Raw genomic sequence first — 22,439 nt, forward strand, 5'->3', positions numbered from 1 at the left:
CTTATGGGCTTAAAGACAAAGTTAAGAAAATTATAAGTTGCACATATAGATAGCAGTGTAAGATATTAAGAAAAAAATCACAGTAGGCACTATTGAAAAGCAGCAGAGGAATTACACGTCATTAGGACTCATGAGGAGTTTGTTAGTGCACACTGGGTTTGTTCGGACTTTCCTGACAGCAGGACAAAAAGAGAAGTATTGGATTGTGTGATATTTATCAAAATCATTGAAATTAACCTGCAGAGACTCTTTGTTTGTATTCAAATCCAAGGCATTTATTGCTCACCATGACAGGTAATTAACTTGAATTTCACAGAGATGCTATTGAAGACAATAGTTACATTATTTTTTTAATAAAAAATAAGAGACTACACTCCAGTGGTAACTGCCGTAAGATAATAGAAGACCCCAACATTGCAACAAAACCAAAATTAATATTATATATAATGAATGCAATTAAAAGGTAGATGTAGGGATGCCTGGGAGGCTCAGAGGTTGAGCATCTGCCTTTGGCTCAGGGTGTGATCCCAGAATCTGAGATCAAGTCCCACATTGGCTCCCTACATGGAGCCTGCTTCTCCCTCTGCCTATGTCTCTGCCTCTCTCTCTCTGTGTGAATGAATAAATAAAATATTTAAAAAAAATAAAAGGTAGATGTAGCACATTTTAAAGACATTTCTGAAATCTGTTGGACTCTATACAGCTTGATTAGGAGACAATAAAATTGACTCAGGATTAATTTGGGAAGGGGAGAAAAATCATATGTCCTTTAACAGAATGTTGTCTCATTTCCATTCAGAAGATCTACCAGGTGTCATTTAAACAACACTGATTAAGGGCGCCTGGGTGGCTCAGTTGGTTGAGAATCGGAGTCATGATTTCTGCTCAGGTCATGATCTTAGGGTTTTGGGATTGACCCCTCATCAGGATCCGCATGGGAAGTCTGCTTGAGGATTTCTCTCCCATTTCCTCTGCACCTCTGCCCTCTCTCCCACTTTCCCTCTGTTTCTCTTTCTCTCTCTCTCTAATAAATTAATTTAAAAAATAAACAACACTGATTGAATGTCTACAAACGTCTCAAGTTCTATGGGTGATCTCAAAATAGATACACATATATATTCACAAAAGTGCTGAGAACTTTCTGATGGAACAAACATAAGCCTAGGAGGGTATAGCCTGTGTGTTGGAGGGGAAGCAGCCAAGACAATGGATACAGTGGTAATGTGGGAACTGTGGTAAACCTCTTCACAACTAAATGATTGTGGTTGAGTTGTGAGTCCCAACTCCGTTTTTTATTCCAGCAAGTTCCTTTTTGGGCAAGCACTCAGGGCTTGGCAAAAGGACAGCTCTCCCTTTGCTCTTTCTGGGAAACTAATTGAAGCCTAATTTCCACCAGCATAGAGTCCTGGGTAGTTGTGAAGTGGTTATAGTGGTAATTGAATAATTTCTAGAGTACACAAAAAGGTGCAATTAATGATAAAATGACTGCATAAATGTTTTCAGCAAAGCAAAAAAAAAAAAAAAAAGTTAAGGTGTAATGAAGACTTTTGCTGAGTGACAAAAGGATTTAAATAAAAACTACCCAGTCCCTACTCATTTTTTGGTAAGGGATATTTTAAAGCATTTTGACAGACTCAACTTCTGTATCCATCTGCTTTATGTATGTGTTCATTCGTTCAACTTCTTTAAAAATTTTTTTGTGTGCTTTCTATATGACGGAAGCATGAATAGGCCACACATACAGAATATATTATATTCCAGAGATTAAGTGTCATACATATATTAATTCATTTCATCCTCTCATGGAACCCTTGAGGTAGATGATTCTTCAAAATTTATGGGAGGAGAAGATGAAACATAAAAAGCTATGGGATTAAAAACAGCTATGGGATTTTCTCAATATTGCATCGCTAGTAAGTGCTGGAGGAAGGACTTGAAAAGGCAGGTTGGTATTGGACTCAAAACTCTTAAACAATATGACATGTTGCCTCTTGAGTCCCAAGTGATGGACTAAGTGTAAAACATGACCCAAACCATGCAGTTTCTGCCTCAGATAAAGAGCTCTTTATCACCATCATTATCTATTATTATTATTATTATTATTATTATTATTATTCATTATTATTACTGTTGTTAATACTTCACTGGGATAGCCTTGTACTCTATTTCTGTTACTAGAAATGCATCTCTAGAGACATGCTTCACATTTAAACAGGGGGCAGAGTTTATATATATATATATATATAAACTTTGTCCCAAATTTATTATTTAACCAAAGTTACCAGTTTTCTGCAGTATAGCAGACACTGTTGGTATTGTGGACTGGTGTTGCCCTCAAGGGTTTCAGCTTCTAGGGGTAGAAATAGGTAAGTGCACAATTATCATCTAAAATGACAGGCACTAAAATAATGCTATTGGGGATTTAGAGGTGGGAGCAGCTGTGTACTGTGTACACGAACACACATGTGTATGGTGTGTTATGGGAGACGTGGGGTCACACAGAGAGTTCAAGAAACACAAAAGGGATGTGGATTTAGGATAGGAAAGAGGAAACTTAGGCAAAATCTTTAAATATCTTTATTTCAAACATATAATAATTGAGAGTATAATAAACGGTTAGAAGCAATTTGCCAATCTGAAATTTTATACCCTCCCTTGACTCTAAAAAAATTTTTAAGTTAAATACAAAACACCAGACTATCTTTTATATCCAGTGTTAATGTTGGGCTTAATGTTATATATCAAGTTCAGGTTGGAGAAATTAGCTGGTGAGAGGAAGCAGCTTAGCCATCTTTGGAAATGATCTAAATATTGTTTGGGCTAACATAGTTTTAAGATACCTCCTTATTGACCATGGAAATCTTACAAATATTTCCTTTATTAACTTTGGAGATAGCTATTATAGTGTGTTTTGCTGGGTCTCCAGACCGTGTCAAAGCTGCCCTGTGTGTTTGTGTAGGTTGTGCCACAAAGAAGGGATCCTGCCTCAGGCAGTATAGGTGAGCTGAAATGGAGCAGAAGCTTGCCAACCAAGAGCGGAGGGGTGCATTTCTGTTTTGCAGTGAGGTGTCTCAGAGGCCAGTGGTCCTGGCTGCAGCAACTGGAACTCAAAGCTATTTCCTGGGCCTTCTGATCTGTTCACCAATTCTAAAGCAGACTTCTGGTAATAAAGAGGAACTATAATTTGACAATCTGAACTGAATTCAAGAAATGTCTTGGCCGCTACTTGACATATAATTGTGATGTAGCGCTCGTGCAAATAAGTCCTTGAGTAATTACTGTGCAAAGTGGTTTTCTATATGATTATCTTATATCATATTGGTAGTGCTACACAGTATGTCAAAAATTAAACTTGGTATTTTTAATGCTAAAATGAGTAAACACTAATCAGAATGCCAGCAGGTACAACATCTTTGAATGAAAATACCACATTCAAACAACTGTTTGGATTCCTTTTGTACATGGTCTGCATAGTTAGCATGATAAATATGAATAGAATTTTCATACTGACATTTAATTAAAATGAAATTACCTATCATTGTTACCCACTACATAGAAGCTATTATTTATGTTGATATTATTCTAATACCATATTAGGCTGAGATTGAATTTGTATCCGTGGTTTTTATGAATTGAATTATTTCTGATTACTCAGTTTTTTTTAAAGCCAAAGAGTAGATACTTTTGCATTGTGCATAAATATGGCATATTTTCCACTTCTTTAAAGAGTTAGAAATTGAGTAGTTCTGTATAACTGCAATTGCATACTGTTTACTGGTTTGTTCCTTTTGGCTTCTTTAAATATTTTGGTGCTTTTAACGTGTCCTGTTTTAATTTATATTTTAGATCTGGGCTAAGATTGAGATAATTTTTTTAACTATTAATATCCCTCTGTCTAGGCTCCCGTTATGTTATTATGGTTGCAGTTGCTTTAACTTTTCACAATCAAGGTAGCACTTCAAGTCAGTAGAAAAGTGATATTTATCTATCCACCCATCCATCTACCCATTGCTCCCTCCCTCCCTCCCTCCACTTGTCCCATCCATCCATCCATCCATCCATCCACTTATCCACCCAACCACCCATCCATCTATCCACCCACCCACCCATCCATCTACTTACTCATCCACTCCTTCTTCATATACTATGGATATCCAGGGCTAACATACACTGAAGCTAATTGGAGTTTGGTACTATAAACCTCCATTTTACCAATGGCAGTACAAACCCCTTAATACACAATTTAGAACTTCCAGATACTTGGTATTTTAACAGGTGCTTCTCTTGACTATTATAACACAGCATAATACTCTGTAAAATCACTTCAGCAGAAATTTACTTAAATTTTAATTCTAAAGAAATAGCAGTCAGTACAAACAGGAAGAAATGGTGGTTTACACTGGCATTGACTTTCTAAGTTAAACAAATCAATTCATTGTGATTCTGACATTCTTTTGGACAGACAGTATTAGATTGATAACAAAACAACATGGCACAATATTTGTACTACACTAAATGTGATTATGAATTATAAGCATAAACATTTTTCCCTTAAAAATATATATATCCTGGGCAGCCCGGGTGGCTCAGCGGTTTAGCACCACCTTCAGCCCAGGGTGTGATCCTGGAGACTCAGGATCAAATTCCACGTCAGGCTTCCCACATGGAGGCTGTTTCTCCCTCTGCCTGTGTCTCTGCCTCTCTCTCTCTCTCTCTCTCTCTCTGTGTGTGTCTCTCATAAATAAATAAATAAGATCTTAAATATATATATATATATATATATATATCCTTTTAATTGGGCAAATAGAGGCAAAGCAGATTTCTCTGATTTAAACTCTAACTCCAGTTTGTGTTTATACACACTTTAACTTAAAAATGAGTGACCAGTTGCTTTCTACATAGCAAATAACTAAACTAGTAAATGTTATGCTAAAATAGCAAATATTATGCATCGCTTAATTTTTAGTTTAGAGGAAATCAGCTGATTCTAAATCATTGATTACAGTAGAATAAAAGTAGAATATATGAATAATAGTAAGTGTTCATCCATGGGATAGCACATACCAATGAGGAAGAAGAAAGGAAAGTTAGCTAACATATAATATATAAATAGCTACCCTAGTCAGTTGATCAAAAGCTGGTTGGTATTATCTATTTTAAGTTCTTGTAAGGATTTTCAGTGAGAGAAAAGAGTATCATCCCCTACCACCCAACCTATCCTTAGTTTATCTAAAAGAGACTGTAAGCAACAAATAAACTGCCAGCACTCTAAAACCACCTCATCTGTCATCTTAAAATTTGTGATAAATCAAAAGGAGCTATGATACAAGTATTTTAACCTCCATGACCTTGAGCAGCTTCCTGAAATTTTTGACATTAATTTACTGCAAAGGAAATGTCTGATAAGATGATATTAAATGTTAGAAACTTGTGCACCTGACATATGAGGGTTAGTTGATGAGTAGACTTGGATTTTCAGTATCCCTGAATAACCAGTAACATATGTTTTTTGTAATATACCATCATTTTACTGTTAGGCTGTAATGTGATGCGAATTTTTGACTTGTGTTTATTTACATTTTGTGTATGCATTTGTTTTTTTTTTTAATTAGTGATGCCACAATACAAGAATGTGGCTTTATGCTATCAATTATGAGTAGCCTTAGGTTAATTGCTATATTTAATTTCCTCTTACAGCTACAGATTCTTGTGACTTAGAATTGCCTTAGAATGTAATAATTCTAGCAACAAGAGAAAATAGACTGAAATGGACCAGAGATTCATCTGTTCGCTCCTTTTATAAAGAGCAAAACAAAAAGCGCTCATAATTTGAGACATTGCTACCCACTTGAAATAATAAATAGCTTCTAGATTAAGACATAACTGCATATTTTTCTTAATTCTTCCAAACAAATCAAATAAACTATAGTTGGAAGATATATGATCATTTGTCTTATGATTTAACTTTTGACAATGCCTTTTAATCTTTTGAGTTCATTTTAAATTATAGGCCACCTGCTTTCCTTATTAATTATTCGTGTTTATCAAATGATCTGTAATTATTTGTAGATAATGATAATGCATTTTTAATGTAGCTTTTTTTTCTGTATACCTCAAGTTACTTCATAACATTATTATTACTTTCCTTTGATCTTCAAGTCACAGAGATAAAGCCTGGTGCTCCACTTTCTCATCAGTTATAGAAATTAAGAGAGCAAGGAAATGGGTTGCATGACTGAGTCAAAGTCTGATTATGTGTCTCGTCAGAGCCTTTGTTGCAAATACTGAGCCCTGTACTCTTTTATTGACCTTTTATTGTTGGGAATCCTGATGTGCCACACAGAGAAGACACAGAGTAATATTGATTACGTAGACAACAGAGACTTAAACCAAAAGGTAGTGCTGAGAATTCAGAATACCAAAGAGTGGTTAAAAAGGTGAGTATAAAAGAAATACCATTATTAATCCATCCATGATGGGAGATGAAAATCACCCGGTTGTGTTTGGCTATAAGAATTTGTTAGATTCCACTCCTGGGGATCATAGTGAACATATCCCGGTGAAATATGTAGACTGAAGGGATAAAGAAGATGTTAGATATTTGTAACTGTTTCCTGTATCACAGAAATTACATTTTTTTCAGGAAAATGTTCTTCAAATACTACTCACTCCAACTGTTGTGTGGCTCCCCTCAAGCTCTGTTCTTTCAGAGTTTGAGCTGTTTTATCCAGAAAGCTCTGCTGCTCTTCTTCTGGTGCCCTAATTAAGCAACTGAGAGAGATTATCTGCTGAAGGGCACCAAATCCGGAGGGTGTGGGCCTTGTTCATTCATTCACTTATACTTTCAACAGATATTTAGAAACTAGTCAAATCTCTTAATCAGGTGGAAAATGTCATTGTTCACCACTTAACATTGCGGTTCAAACTACATCTACCTATTTTGTAGAGTGGTGAAGATTGACAAATGTTGGTATATTCTTAACTCTTTTTCATTTATCCATATACATTTTAATATTTATCATAATGTTTGAGTTTCCTCTGAATATAGGACTTTTTTATATATGCAGTACATTGAAATTATAAATTTAGCAGTTGACATTATAAGAATAATTACTACAATTTATAATTATTCAGACAACACAAACAGAAAGGTAATTATATGTACTAAGCTCTAATTTCCACAGAAGTATAAATTCAGTGTACTTTCCTGTCTTTTCATATAATCTTCCTAAGAACCCTTGTATAATTTGACAAGAGTATCAAGTCTAAAGAAAAAAAAATCTCCCCATTCATTCCTTGTCTTACATGTTGTGCCTGCCAGTCGTTTGTTTTTCCTTTTTTTCTTTTATGGTATTCCTTTTGAATATATATTTTTTTTCAATGGCAGCAATTTACTCTGGTAAACAGGTACCCTTCACATGATCTGAAAAGTACTGATTTCTTCTCAGTCTGCCACAAATACAATTAAGCTGTTCTGTTTCCAGGGTCAGCCACCCCTGTTTTCTGAAATACGAGGTCTCTAAATTTCTAGTTTGAAACTAAGCTATTGCTATCACACTGGTAGACAGAATTTCCAAAAGTTCAAGCTCACATGGCTTACTTCAACTTAAAGACCATATACACAATGAACTTCTTCAAAACAATGTACTATTGTCTCTTGAGGTATTTGGTGTATGGGAAACATAACTTTTGTCATCAAATAAGCGTTTGTCATCACAATTCTGATTATGAATTTATGGTTATTGTGATTATGAAATTTGTAGCAAAATGTATTCTGGTTTTATATATTTTAGTTCCATTTTAATTATATTTTTCATACTGAAAAGAAAACATAAAAGTGTGGAGAAGTAAAAAATGTCAAAACATGAGTTCTCATCTCAAAACAAATTCTGTCATCATAGGTGATCTTATTTCCATAACAATAATAATTACATATATTATGCATGTAAGGTAGGGGAAATACATAGTAATTAATTTCTTAAAATGCAGTATAGGCTTCTGAAGAATCACTATTCAAATGCTATAACTTTCCTATAAAATCAAAACACATTTTGTAGTATTCAGAATAATTTTACAACTAATTTTAATACCTTCTCTCCCTAATTTTATATATATTCTATGTTTGGAAAACACATACAAATTGTAGATATCTGGAGAATAAACTGGTTCTTTTCAAGAGGGATGCGGGGAAAGCATCTACCACAATAAATTATAGAATTAACTCAGTTGAGTTAATGGTGAGGCTGGGGTGGGTTGTGTATGAATTTTTGGAAACACGTGGAGAATACTTGAACATTTCTATCTGTAAATGTTCTGACTCTTTAGTTCATTACTTTAGCAGATACTTTTGGAGCACTTACTCTATTCAAGACACTGTCGTGTTTGCAAGTACTAACTGATCTGTGCCCAGAGGCAGATACTACTGTTGTCCCATTTTACAGTTGAGAAAACTGAGGCACAAAAGATAAAGTAACTTGCCCAAAGTCATTTGTTGTAACATGTGGTGGAGCTGGTATTTGAACCCAGATAGTCTTGGTTCTAGAAACATGCTGCTGACTGCCTTGTTCTGATTCTTCTCCATAAGAAGGAGTCACAGATTCATCCTTATTGTCTAAGTCAGATAAAATTTGCAATGCTTAGGCTTTTGATGCCCTTCTGAGACTTTAATGATTTTTTTCTTAGCAGGTATGTGAGTCTGAATATATCAAATCTGTTCTTCCTTATGTCCTTTATGTAAGTTCACAGCATTCAAAGTGGTTTATAAAAAAAGGACTTCTTACAATTACACACTGATATCGGAATTTTGGTTGTCATGTCATCAAATTGTATTGTATTAATACAAATATTAAAATACAGTAGTAAAAGCCTTAATTTACAGTAGTAAAAGCCTTAACCTTAATTTAGGTTAAGACCTTCCTGTAAAGCCAAAGAGATTTTAAGAGTTTTGGACGTGGGTTGGACAAACAAATGTTAGAGAATAACAGAAGATTTCCATTCACTTCTTTAGCAAAGTGAAAAGTATACAGCTCATAGTTTGGGCTCACGTCATTTTGGTGTCTCATTGTTTTTGCTTTCTTGCCCTCTTGAAGCCAGACTTGACCTGTATGTGGATATTTAGGACCCAATTCTCTTCTACATGATTGATTGCTCTACTTGATATCTATGAATATGAAAAACTTGAATGTGATTTTACTTTAGCATGTGTTAATGAAAATAGTATTCTGTGTAGCTTATCTAATTTAGCTGGATAGCAGAATAGGAAGATATGGGTTGTGCCTGAATTTTCATCATTTGGGCATGTCTGTGTTACTCTGATTAAGGCCTACCTCGAGTGACACCATAGTTCCTGCTCCATAAAGGAATAAAGAGACAAACCCATTCCTTGGTTTTACACAGTAGACGTTTCCATTTCCTATAAATGTGCTTCATAGGTAGGCAAGATATTTTTTAAAATATACATAATGTCATGCACAGTAAGAAGGGAGACATACCCGATTAGATAAAGCTTTTGAAATGTTTTATTTTTCTGTTATGGTAACAGTATGGATTGATCTCTGCTCAACTCCATGATCTGACTCTGATCAGAAATACTTTTTTTCTCTTCTTTGACCCCATTGAAGGTATGGACAATATAGTTCATGCAGCTTTCACAGTGCGAGGTTGATTTAACTGATCAGAATTTAGAGTCATCTGACTATGCCAAAATGAAATTATATAGCATGAATTTTCTGTTTCTACTCATACAATTCCCTCGTTTCTTTGATTTTCTGAGTTCAAATGTTAGAATTTTTAAAAAATCAACAATAAATAAGGGAGATAGAAGTTATTTTCTAAGTGGCTTGATTTCCAGGGAACAGGAAAAAAAATGCAGTTATATTGAAAGATTTTCTGAATTGTTAATCAGGTAATAATTAAGAAGTGTTTACAAACACAGGCCAATTTAAAAATGATTTTCAGAAATATGAAGCATGGGCATGGCAAGACTTTCACTGATAATATTTTGCCTAAAGGATGATGACAACCTCACTAGGAGAATAGAGAGGAAGAAACATGGTGGCTGGAGCGAGAACACAGACAAGGCAAGCCCTGTCATCAGATGATCCATGGGGCATTTTCCCATTTGGGTAATCTGATGATTGTAGAATCAAATGTGAATTTTGAAACAATTGAAATGGGGGAATGGAAATGGGAAGTTTTGTTTTACCTGTTTAGTTACCTGCAATGGTGGCATACTGCCTGGTTCCTAAATTAGAGATGCAGGACTTTCTGGCCAAACCTTTGGAGAGCAAAGACCTCACTCCCACTCTGCAGAACTCAGGTCTCATTTTCATTTTGCCCAGCTGCACTTCACGGATCCTATATCTTCATCCATGCTGAGAGCAAGTCCAGGCTCCTGAATCACCCTTCCTAAGTACCACCTAACAGATTCCTTGGAATGAGAACTTGGCCATCCCAGGGGCTGCAGCAGCCTCAAAAATGGAGAAGATAAAATGTGGAATGCAGACTGCACCTCATTATGACTTTGTCCTAGAATAAAGTTATGTGGCGTAACCATGGTGTGTGGCAGTGATGGGCAAAGCCAAGAAGACAGATGCTCTCGTGTGCCTAAATAGCACACAGTGGCACTCTCCAATCTGTGGGTGCTTAAAATGTTAAGAAGGAAAATATTGTTCATCTGAGGTCATAAAGACAAGGCTGAAGAATATGTAGAATGGATGGTAGCCTCCGTGCAGGATTCACGGGCTCATTTTTCCCCTGCAATTTTACACAAGACTTAAAAATATATATTAGAGATTCTTCCCTTGATCACCCACAATGATTTTTCAGTTTTTAAAAGTGCCATTTAAACATGCAGAAACATCTCAGAAAATAATTCCATTACTTTAGCACAATTGATAGGGCTTCAGGAGTGAGTTGAGAACAAAGGCCACATGGAAATAGACTCGTAGGGAGGGCAGAGCAATACCGAGAAAAGGATCTGGAGGGAAAAGGAAGGCGTTGGATACCTTCTGTTTTTCTACCTAGGGCCACTACTGATGGTGACAACCCAAATGACATCCACTTTATCACACATTTTAGAGCTTGTCATTGATAGCAACCTAAAATGTTCATGGGCTTCCATCAGTAGATGCTATTTCTTTTCTAGAGCCCAGCACACCAATGATGCTCCTGTGGCAGCACCAAACTATAGATTTGAGTAAATCCAGCAGCAAGAACCAGTATCTGTACTCTCAGATAAATGGCGTTACCCGCTTCACAGCAAAGAAATTTCCTTTCCAGTTCTTAACCATCCAATAGCTAACTCTGATATGTGAGTTCTGGTGGAAAATCAGCTACCTATGAAAAATTTCCATGATGTCTAGGGGCATTTTATGATTTTTTTTGGAAACTTAGCAGTTGCCCAAATGTTTAGGAAAGGCTTTCTCCCAGTCAAGGGTATTGTTCGTACTCTGGAATTAACTCATCCATGGTGCAGTTTCAGAATGAGCTATGTACATTTGAATTTGGGAAATCTATTGGATCCTCTCTTATTTTCAAGGACATTTTTTTTCTTTGAATAAGATGAGACTCTTTTGTATTCATTCTTCTTATTCCTGGTATGATAGTAACTGACACTCAGGAAGGCTCCACTCAGTGTTCGTTGATTGAATACATGAAAGCAAAACAAAGACTGAATAGAGCATGCACAAAGATGGAAGGCTACTAATGACTTTGTGGCCACAAATTGTAGAATTTGCAAAATAGAAAATCTGATTTTATTGGATAGTTTACCATATAGGGCACAGAATTGGATATGAATTGAAAATCAGAAAATATTAATTCCTTTAATTAAAGTGAGAGAGAAAAATTGGGAAGCTTTAGAAAATCAATAATAGAAATGAGTAATTTTAATGGTTTCTTGCAAAATAACAATCACTCTGGTCTTTCTAATGTTTTAAGTAACGTGACATTGTCCGAGTCCTTAGATATTTAGAGTGAAAAGAATCTTAAGAACCATCTTATTAAACTTCTTATTTCATGTACGTTTGGGAAGACATTCAGAAAAACTCACCCATGCGTGACTTAAAGGTCTCTAGAAAAACTATGTAAGAAGTTTTTCTTTTTATGGGAAATAGATGGTATAAAAATCATCAGAGTAGGCAAAATAAGCCAGAGTCTTTTGCCTGTGTTAAGAAATCATGAAATATTTAAAGATCTTTTATTGAGATTTTTTTTCTTCATTAATTACACTTTGTCTAATGGTTTTTTGTCAAAGCCCTGACCAGAGCTTGCAATTGTAATTGATAGGGAAAAAGGAGAGTAAAATCTTTTGATCTCTGTCTCTTGGGGTAATGCAGTATCTTTATCATTGAGATCAAAAGACCCAGAGTATCATGCTGGCCAAAGAGAGGCTGCAGTACTGATTCTGGTAGATTGGAGACAGCAGACGAGGAAGTTCCCTACTATATGTGCATGGGAATGATATGATCAAAACCAAAAAGTAAAACCGTTGAGTGCCTTTCTGCTATGCACCCTTGTATCCATAAATAACATGAAGATCTATAAATAATAAATCCATTAATAGATTCATAATATTATTCATAATATGAGCCCCTGTAGATCCGTAAATAATATTGTTCAGGAGAGAGACCCCATTCCTTCACAGAGAAGCTACTGTCCAAGCATATTCCTAGGAGTCATTAGAATATATTTTTATTAAAAATTCCGAAGGGGGGCCTTGGATGGCTCATTCAGTTAGACATCTGCTTCTGGTTCAAGTCATGATCTCAGGGTCCTGGGATCGAGCCTCCCAGAGCAGGGAGTTTGCTTCTCCCTCTGCTGCTCCACCTGTTTGTGTGCTCTCTGTCTTTGTCTCTCTCTCTCTCAAATAAAATATTTTTTAAAAAGTCCTGAAGGAATACCTTTTACCCATTCTTGAATTGCTAAGGGGGACAACTAGAATCCTAGAAATAGAGAATTCCTTATTTTTTTAAATAAATGCTTCATGTATTGAAATGGTTTCTCCTTCTCTAGCACTTGACCAATTGAAGTTAATGAAGTTTATCTTTGTAATGATGCCCATTCATTTCTATGCTCCACAGTCTCCTTTTATTCCGGGTATTACCATATTTCCTAAAGAAATTCCTTTTATAAGGCATGCTTCGGTAAACTAAGTCTCAGAAGGGTTAGTGACTTCATGCCTTGCCACTCCAGGGATTACTTGCATTTTCAAGAGATCCATAAAAGAGAATAATGCTTAATCTGAGATTTCTAGTACTCTGATATGTAAACAGAGTTACTGTGGGCTGTTAGAACCGGTTGTGTACCCATTTAGTCAGGACCAAGAGAAACACACACAAACACACACTCCCTGATAATTCTGTTCTTTGACTCCCATTTACCCTCCAAAAAAGATTATCCTGGTGTCTCCTGTTTAAATTGAATACTTATGAAGCAATAAGGTAGTATTCCTGTTCATGTGAATCTAAGGCACATGTACTCAGCTTATATTTTCCCCTATTTAATTTTCAGGTATGGGTGTTTTCCAGGCTAGAGACCTAGAATGTCAGGATTACATGGCTTACTGAATACTGTCTTTCCTTTTCTCCATTTTATATAGATTTTTAGAGCTGTCCATATAATTCCTACTTAGGATTACAGTTGAGAGAGTGGAGGAGGAGACACACTCACATACACACAGTAATTGTGAAAATGTGAAGTGTGAATATGAAGATAGGCACATGATAGGCATTTAATAATTCAGCTCCTCATTTCCTTATTTTCTTCCATCTTCCTTCCTTCCTGCTTCCCCTGTGAGATATGTTTTCGGTAAAAATCTCCTCAGTTAATATTGGGCCAATGAGACTGATCATGTGAACATGGTTCAGGTGGCAGTAATTAACTTCTCATTTAAATACAACTTCATAGGAAGACATTAGACAGACTTATTAAGATTTGTCTAGATGTTCATCTGGCCCCAAACTGAGCCTGCTGTACCAATTTCCAAAAGAATTGCTCAAACTTGACACTCTTCTGTTGATGTTGATTAACTTCTAAGATCTAAGTTAATGACTCTACCTACAATTATATTGCTTGCTTATTAGGTGCTTAACATGATGGTCAGACATGACATATTTAACAAACATTATCACTGTTCTCTTCCTGAAAATCCTAATTCTATTAAAGATCACACATACACACACCCAACTGATAATGAATAGGGAAAAACAGATAACTGTATTGAGGCCAGTGAAGGACACTTCCATTAATTTTTCACACGCCTGCATATACATGATTCAGAAAATCAACAAACGATTATTTCTGTTTGTGCTCTCAAAGTCCTCAAAGAGAATTAATGCAATCCATTTCAAAGTCCAGGAGCCAGCCTTGCATATCTCCTCCCTGGATTCTCCTGAGTCTCTAATTCTTGTCAGAACTGCTATGAATCAGTTGCTTGACAGTGGGTATCATTCGCTGAGAGCAAATTAATTCAAACAGCCCTCAATCCTTGTAGGACAAAACTGTCATGTGCCTCCTGGCACACTTCTTTGTGTTATAAATTGAGGGATTTCAGCACTTACCATCCCATTTACAATTTTGTGTATGTTGATGACACATCATAGCCACAAGGAACTGTTAAAGTGCACAGGGACAGGTACGTGCACAAATCAAACCTTTGCCACAGAAAAGTAAAAACCCCATAGATTAGAAGAGTGATGACTTTTTATATTTAGCTTGTGACAGCTGTGGACAGCACTGCTGGCATCCAAGTCACAGAACTGTTTTACTCTCCACTTTGTGATTGATCCAGCTTGATACAAGGTATATTAACCAAATGTTAAAAAATAAGTGCCATCCTTTTGGGTACCATGCTGCCCATTGGAGGGCCAGTTTTCTTATGGAAAGAAGGTCACATTCATTGATGTTGTTCTTATTTAGATGTCCAGTATGGAGGATAAGTTATTTTCCATTGTATGCATAAAAGTAGTTTGATGTAATCCCCCCACCCTGGGGAAACTACAAAAATACAACAACTTATTTTAGACTGCAAGTCCTAAAATGTGACTTGATGATAACATGATAGTAAGATCTCATTGGGATGGAGTGAGCAAGGGAGGAATTTCACTGATTTCTTTTTTTTTTTTTTTTTAGATTATTTATTTATTTATTCATGAAGGACACAGAGGAGAGAGAGAGAGGCAGAGACACAGGCAGGGGAGAAGCAGGCTCCATGCAGGGAGCCCGATGTGGGACTTGATCCGGGGACTCCAGGATCACACCCTGGGCCAAAGGCAGGCGCTGAATCACTGAGCCACCCGGGGATTCCCCAATTTCACTGATTTCTTAAACTTAATTCTTCCAGGTTATCTGGAGAAAATAAGAAGATAGATAGATAGATAGATAGATAGATAGATAGATAGAGATATAGTATCATACTCAAAATACTCAAAATATTCTAAAAATATATTATATATACTCAAAAATATATATATATATATTTTCCTCTACATAAAATTTGATTTAAGGGCAATCTGAGCCAGGCAAATGATAGGGGGTACTATAAACAAAATACTCGTATCTTTTTGTACATAATGCATCAGGTGTGTTGGTTAAACACTGAATTTTAAAAAGAGTAGCATCAGATAGATAGCAGACGGCACCTCTTAAATAATACAAATGGTTGTGTATCTGCACAAAAACAAAGAAACTTTGCTAAAAAAATACTGAAAAATGCTATCTTATTCTGCAAAATATTGCAAATACAACACTTGGGGTACTTCAAATGAAATTGAAATTTTAAAAGCCTATCTCTATGACTAATAGTTCATCTAACATGCAGTCCATTCGTACTTCGATTGCTTATCAACAAATGAGAAGGCTATAAATGCTCAGTGCATTTTGAAGGTCAGTTTTTATGGCTGCATAATTTTAAACTAGTTTAATCCTCAGTGGCTATTGTAATAAAAAAGGAATGAATTAATGGTCTCTTAACTAAAGTGAACTTTTGATACAGAAACAAAAGGAATATTAAGCATACCCTGCCTTAAGTGAAAAGATTAAGAGCTTTATTCCGTGGAATAAATTGGGCAGGACCTTTGATCTAGGACTTTTGAACTGATATCCAGGCTATGAAAAGGGTTTTAAGAGAGGCGGGGATTGACTATTGTTGGAAAGAAGTACAGAATGATGTGGTGACGATTAATAACAAGATCTTAACACTAACCCGTAGCAACCACAGGGTGTGCCTAAGTACTAAAGTGATGTTCTCAGTCTTCGCTTTGTCACCCAAAGTGTCAAGATGTTTCCTCGACAGAATTAGAATCAAACCACTCATCAATCCTGCTCCGGATTCTGGAAATACCGCAAAGTTCTTGTATCTTTTTTGGGGGGTGGTGGGGAGGGGTAGTACAATGGATGGCTATCAACCAGACTTTTTTCTCATAGAAAATATAATCAAATGAGAGCATAAAACCATAACAAAATATGTTGGATAGGAATAAGGGGTATGAAGACAAATGAAGTATGGTGCAAGGACAGAGTAATCAAGCAGATGGGAAGTACTGAAGAAGGGCCTGTCTGATCTGATAAAGAACCTCAGTGAAGTGAGGAACAGGCCACGCATGTATCTGGTCCCTGAACTTGCCATTGTAAGAGAACAGCAAGACCAGAGAAGGAATATACTTGACTGTTGGAGGAAAATCAAGTGAAGATAACACAGTGGTTTAGATGAGGGTAGTAACAGCAAAATCGAAGGCAAGTGTTACATGCAGCTTCAGCTTTCTAATTCATCAATTAGCAAATATGTGCTAGGGATATACTATGTCCAGAACAGTATTGAATCTACATTCTTTCCTTTAAATTGCCTCAAATATAATCAGGCTGTGGTTTCTGGAGAAAAGTAATATCACAATTTAATGATTCCAAGGTCTAAAATGTGATCAAACTGTCCGTAAGACCTGAGCAATAATCAGAGGGTTTTATTCAGTAACCAAGTATCAGATAAATCACTCTGGCATTTATCAGCTTTCTTCCATTAATCCAGCAGTGTGATTTCTAACTGCCTCAGTCATTCAGAATATAGACTCAAGCTCAGAGTAAGCAGAAATGGTCTTTGGACATTAGGGAGAAAAGAAAATTTTCTAAAAATTTGTAAATTCCAAATTCAGGTTTCTCCCCCACCACCTCCTTGGGAGAGGAAAGGAAGCACCATAGCTCCCAGTTTAGAGTCTACTGATCACTAGCTAATTAAGCTCAGTTTATCATAGTCACCTTGAATTTATTTTCAGTGTTCTAATTATCTATTCTGGTGTACCAAAATCCCCTCCACTTAATGTCTTAAAATAACAATTTTAATTTGCACATGATTTTATGGGTCAGAAATTCAGAAAGGGTCCCAATGAGCTATTCACTCCTGATTCATATGGCATCTCCTGGGGGTAGTCAGGGCTGGAAGAAAATCCACTCTCCAGATGAGGGCTAATCACTCACAGACCTGGTGTCTTGCTGCTTTTTGGGCTCTTTATCTCTCCACGTGGCATCTCATCCTCTAAGGACCCTCCACATGGCTCGGGTATCAGGTGAGATGCTGGTCTCCAGGTGATCATACTTCATCCATGGGGGCTGACTTACCTCAGAACCGGTGTTCCCAGAGGCCCGCAAAGAAACTACCAGACCTCTACTGTTCCACATCATTCCGCCCATCGATGAAATAGCAAAGCATTTGTAGTTACCTGTAACATGTCACACAGACCATGCAGAATTTAACGATGGCAATATTGCAGGAGATGATATACATAATGATGTACATGAGGATGCCTTTAATTTTCATGAAAAAAGTTAATATTCACAACTTTGTTATATCAGTGAACAAGGTATCACATAGTTTAAAAATGTTTTTGAGAAAATTAAAATTATTTGATTTCTCAGTTATTGCTTCCTAAGTATGTATATGCAAATATATACATATATACATCTCTCTATATATCTAGATATATATATATATCTAGATATATAGATAGATAGATAGATAGATAGATAGATAGATAGATAGATAACACCCTAATAAATGAAGAGGTATGGTATTTAATTCCTAAAAAGGTATTAACATTTATATTGCTAAAGGCCCAACATGACTCAAACTATTAAATCTTATAATCAAATGCATATTTCTATCTTGGGATTACTTATTTTAGTACCATTTACTCAAAAAGTAAATAGGGAGGGAACAGAACCATAAAACTTATGTATTCATACTGCTGGTATCCCCTGAAAAACAAAATTGGAAACATCAGGAAATCAATTGCCTAAAGGAAAATTTAAATTAATTATAATGTCTTAAATATTTTGTGAGGCGTAATGAACCTGAAAATGTGTGCCCTTTATTGTGGTGACTTTGGACCAACTGTTCTTCTCATTTAATAACTTCTTTATTTACCCACTCGATCAGAAATCAGCAGTTACCCTTCAAAATATGTCACGTATTCAGTTACCTCCAAGTGTGAATTACCAAGAGATCTCAGAGAAATTTCCAAATGGAAAACTGCACTTATGAAAGAGTCAAAGTGATTTGTGAATGTATGCTTTCATTATCTACTCATCATCCCTGAGAATTATTCACTAACATGCTTCGTTTGTGAAGCAAGCAATAAGTATTACCAATGTGAAGATAATTATTCGGTTTTACTCTTATGGATACTAGATTCCTGTGTGACTTTTGTGCCGTGAAACATATCCCCAACCCAGGAAATATTGTTTATGTGCATGCCCATGTATGCCGTGAGAGTGAAAGGAGAATGGCCCAATTCCCAAGCTTAATTCCTTCATTTAAAAGAATAGATTATGCCAACCTGAAACTTCTTTAGAATCAAGGGGACACAGCTAACCTTCCAGTGTTGGATAATTAGGGTATGGTGGTGATTAACTTTTGCATTTTCAAAGAATTCTTATTGATCTAAACCATAAGTAAAGATGCAATTTTTATGAAAGCATATTAAATGTCAGAGTAGAAACATACACCTCATCTCTCATGCCCTAAAATAAAGTATATGTATACATATGCATACATGTATATAAATATATTTGTATATATATATATTTGTATGTTGCATGCTCACATATATTTATATTATTTATTGATATCAATAATCTGTAATAATCAATATAAATATCCATACACATATTTAATGTATATAGTTTATAATATTAATTGTTATTTATTAATATAATATTTAATAGTATCAATATTATATATTATATAATATACCTATTATTTATATTAGAAATAAATATATAAATATTTTTATATATACATACATGTGTATATGTATACACACAGCATATTATATTCTATGGATACAAATACAAATGAATTAAAATTCCACAGACACATATATACACATAATATATAGGACTTATTTAGAAGAATGAATGCATGCTTTTAAGCTTGCTATTTAAAAAAAAAGGTATTTGCAGATTTCTTTCAACTTTGACAAAATCATAAGATTTGCTTTACTCTGGCTTTGAGGTTTTTTCCCATGGCACATTCAATTATTCCGTAGTGACATATCCTAAGAAAGTATTCGTATCCTCAGAGATTGAAGCTTCCATTCCCTCTGTCGATGCTGATTTTGGAAATGCTTGATACCAGTTATATGAATACCGTGTGTTTCATAATTGAATTTGCATATTTTATTAGTACCAAGGCTGATTATTGGTTACACCAAGCTTTTTTTTTTAATATTTGCATAGTTCAAGGGCTATATGAAAACAGTGATGATTGTTGTACAAGGTATATGATGGAAAGGATAAAACATTGATGGATTTACTTTAAAATAGTAATTATCGGGCAGCCCGGGTGGCTCAGTGGTTTAGCACCCCTTCGCCCTGGGCCTGATCCTAGAGACCCAGGATCGAGTCCCTTGTCGGGCTCCCTGCATGGAGCCTGCTTCTCCCTCTGCCTGTGTCTCTGCCTCTCTCCTTGTGTCTCTCATAAATAAATAAATAAAATCTTAAAAATAAAATAAAATAGTAATTATCAGGAACCTCTTAATTATTTATTTAAATTTTCTGAAGGTTTTACTTTGTATACATTTATTTCATTACTTAGAAGTCATATTTTGTGGATAACTCTAATCACATGAATGAGCCTAGCTGTATATAAAATATATCAAATATAATGCTAAAATTCTTACAAATTATTTCAGATGACTAAAACTGCTATTGTCACAGGAAAATGGGACCATCTTAGAGTGTATTGATTATGCAGAAATGAAATACATCACAGGGAATCTACATATTAAATGAGGTAATATTAATGGTTAGTATAATAGGAATGGGAACTTTTGCTGTTCATTTGGGAAAATCTCCTAGAGTGTGCTTTGCTAACTCTCAGCTAAATTTTGACTAAGTTTAGGGCACAACAGTTCATGGGATTGGAGTATGCTTTGACCCAAACATTATAAACATAGCCTTGGCTTTAGTGATTGGTTAAGGGACAGGCACATGACTCAGTGTAAGCTAGGAGTCAAAACTCCTACCTGGTTTTGCTTGAAGCTGCCAGTAGGAACCAACACATATTTTCTGCTGGACTTAAATATAGGAGGGTAAATAACTAAAGCTACTGACAGATATCTTAGTACTATCTGGAACTTATGAACAAGTCAAAGTGGAGATGAACAGAGCCAAGAAACTCCCTAACTCTATAACATGAGGCCCTTACTCAAACATTGCTCAGATTCAGTCACAAGTAGAGGTGTGTGTGTGTGTATGTGTGTGTGTGTGTGTGTGTGTTTGTGTGTATGATGGTCCACTTTGTCAGCTCAATGAAGCCAAAAATACCTTTCTAAAATAATATTTTTAAATACGTAAAATAAAACACATGGAGTTATACAGATAGAACTAATTGTATTGAAAACTAATTCTAACCAGGGAACCTAAGTATGTTCTGGGTTTTTTGTTTGTTTGTTTGATTCATTTTTAACATATCTCTGAGACTTTTTCAGATTCATCCTATTTGTTATTTATAAAACCTAAATTAAAGCAAGGGATTATTTTTGTCTAAATAGTTACATCAGTATCTTATTTTTAGAATGAAAAAGCATTTCAGAAATTGAGAACAAGACTAGGGTTAATGGATAAAATACAAGACACCGGTTTAGTTTGAATTTCAAATAAATAATGAAAAACATTTAGCTTAAATAGGTACCAAATATTGCATGGGATAGTCTTTTACTAAAACATTATTTGTTACTTGTCTGACCTTCAAATTTAAGTGGATAGTCTGTATTTTTATTTGCTAAACTGGCAACCCTACTAAACCAATCTAGAGCTAACAAATTTTAGAGATCAATTATCGTGATCACGTCCTAAGGAAGAACTGTGTTTACTAACATTAATTCTGCCTGACAAGTATCAACCCTTATGGACTGGTCTCAGAGCTGTCCCTGTATTAAGTTTTGTGAATTCTGGGTAGACAAATTTTTGCTTAACTACATTTAATTCTGTGCTTTAATGTTTTATTGATGATCAATAAAGGTAGTAATAAAAGAATATTTCTTTATTTTCACAAAAGGCAATTTAAGAAACTGACTAGTCTGTTCCCAGAAAATCTGCCTAGACTTTAATGCCAAGAAGAAAATATCTCTTCCAAAATGATTTATTGAGCTTACTTTTAAAAGCAAAGTGTAAGTCACTACATTTTCTCCTTGCCCTTTCTGCAAGGGATGGTGATTTCGGTTGTAATGCTTAACAATAATTGAAATCAATTTCTCTATCTTTTGGTTTAAACATTTTAACATATCTCTGTTTTATGTATAACTGATCTATTTTATTGATATTATTTTAAGTTTGATCACTTTTTACAAAGTGATCCTATTATAAGTGAAATACCACTAATTTGAATGATTTCAGAATGTAAACTATTGTTAAGAATTTTTACAAGAAAGTTGATATATCATGCAGAAACTATAGGTCTTAAATCCCAAAATATCTCTAATTAAATTTTTTTAATGTTTGTTTTAATTTGAAGATTGAGTAAAGATTGTAAGCGCCTTTGATGGCATTAAAGACTTGGAACAAGCTTTGATTAGTTATATTAGCACAAATGCAATAGTGATGCATGCAGTGGATCAGTATGTCAAATTTAAGAAAGATATAAAAATAATGAAGCACTTTTTTGTACAATAGCACTCCAATTTTGATATACAAATAAAATTTTATCACTGAAAATGTAATAATGCTCATATTGCTAGAAAGAAAGGGTTTTGACAACGAATTTAAAAGGTTGAAAAACAATTTGTGGAAAAGTAGTTTTAGTATTAATTCTGGTGTTAATTTTGAAAAACTAAAAGAAACATTAAAAAATACAGATTTGCCCAATTGTCTAAGTATTCATAAAAAGGGTACTATATACTGTATAGTGAGTGCTTCATATTGAAAAATTTTATGCGCATTGTGCCTAA

General features: G+C 35.1%; 1 protein-coding gene and 1 long non-coding RNA gene across 2 annotated transcripts in view; one reads left to right on the plus strand and one right to left on the minus strand.

Moving 5' to 3' along the window:
- CNTNAP2 (contactin associated protein 2) overlaps positions 1-22,439 on the plus strand; it is a 1,978,697-nt gene that overhangs the window by 159,167 nt on the left and 1,797,091 nt on the right. The gene's annotated exons all lie outside the window — the stretch shown is intronic.
- Positions 15,377-22,439, minus strand: part of LOC144285045 (uncharacterized) — a 54,050-nt gene continuing 46,987 nt past the window's right edge. Inside the window, exon 3 of the long non-coding RNA XR_013353446.1 lies at positions 15,377-17,711. This is a non-coding gene — a long non-coding RNA (uncharacterized LOC144285045). The remainder of the gene's footprint in view (positions 17,712-22,439) is intronic.

Source organism: Canis aureus, chromosome 15, assembly GCF_053574225.1.
Source record: "Canis aureus isolate CA01 chromosome 15, VMU_Caureus_v.1.0, whole genome shotgun sequence".
Taxonomy (NCBI): domain Eukaryota; kingdom Metazoa; phylum Chordata; class Mammalia; order Carnivora; family Canidae; genus Canis; species Canis aureus.